Below are 1,120 nucleotides of genomic sequence, written 5' to 3'. Positions count from 1 at the left end.
TAAATAAATGTAAAAACAAAAACAATTTAAAAAAAATAGAAAAGGACTAGGAGAAATCAATCCAGTAGCTGATAGATGATGCAAAAAAAAAGAGTAGCATAGTACTGATTGAATTCAATGAAAAAACAGGAGATAGCACAAACACTATAAAAAGAAAAACCCTATTCACAGGGCCAGCCAAATAGCTCAGTGGATTAAAGCATCTGTTTATAGGCAGGGCATGGAAGTTCATCCTCAGGGTACGCTGAGATAGGGATTGAGACTGGGCATGGTGGCATATGCCTGTAATCCCAGCACTTGGGAGGCTGTAAAAAGGAGTATCACTACATCTGATCTATGCAGTGAGAACCTGTACACTCTGTCCTAAATTTAAAAAAAAAAAAAAAGAACAAACAAAAAACCCAACCTATTCACAGAAGTAACAGCAGAAAATAATTTGACATGTAGTTAAGTGAGGCTTGTAAAATTCCAATTAACCATGATAAAAAAAATCTGCAACAGAGTGTATAATACTCAAAATTGCAAAAATTCAACACAAAAGCAGAATATTAAAAACTGTTAGAAAAAAGAAACAAATCACTTATAAAAGAAATCCCTTCAGAATCATAGCAGACTTCTCAACACAAACTCTCAAGTCAATGACAGCTTGGAGCGAAGTATTTCAAGCCCTATGAGAAATATCCTCCAATTCAGATTTATGTACCCTGAAAAACTATCTTTCAAAATTGATGTAGAAATAAGATACTTTCATGGCAAAGAACACCTGAGGAAATTCATGACCAAAAAACAGCACTCCAAAATATTTTGAATGATATTTTTGAAAGAAATCACAAGAATTACAACTGCATAAGCCCTAAAAGAATAATTCTACCAGTCAAGGCAAGTAATTAAACAAGAGTGCAAAAGGGGAGCCAATAACATGACAAAGATAAGTCAATATATATCAGTCATAACCATCAATGTAATGGTCTCAATTAAGCAATTAAAAGAAATAGATTGGTAAAGTGGATCAAGAAGCAAAATTCATGCTGTTAAGTTGAGCTGTGGGGGACTCAGGTCAATAATTTCTGACATTGCCAGTTAAACAGAAGACCCAATGCTATTATGGGCTACTGGACTC

The sequence above is a fragment of the Octodon degus genome, unplaced genomic scaffold, assembly GCF_000260255.1.
Source record: "Octodon degus isolate 3935 unplaced genomic scaffold, OctDeg1.0 scaffold00051, whole genome shotgun sequence".
In the NCBI taxonomy this organism is placed as follows: Eukaryota; Metazoa; Chordata; class Mammalia; order Rodentia; family Octodontidae; genus Octodon; species Octodon degus.
This window is presented reverse-complemented; position numbering follows the sequence as displayed.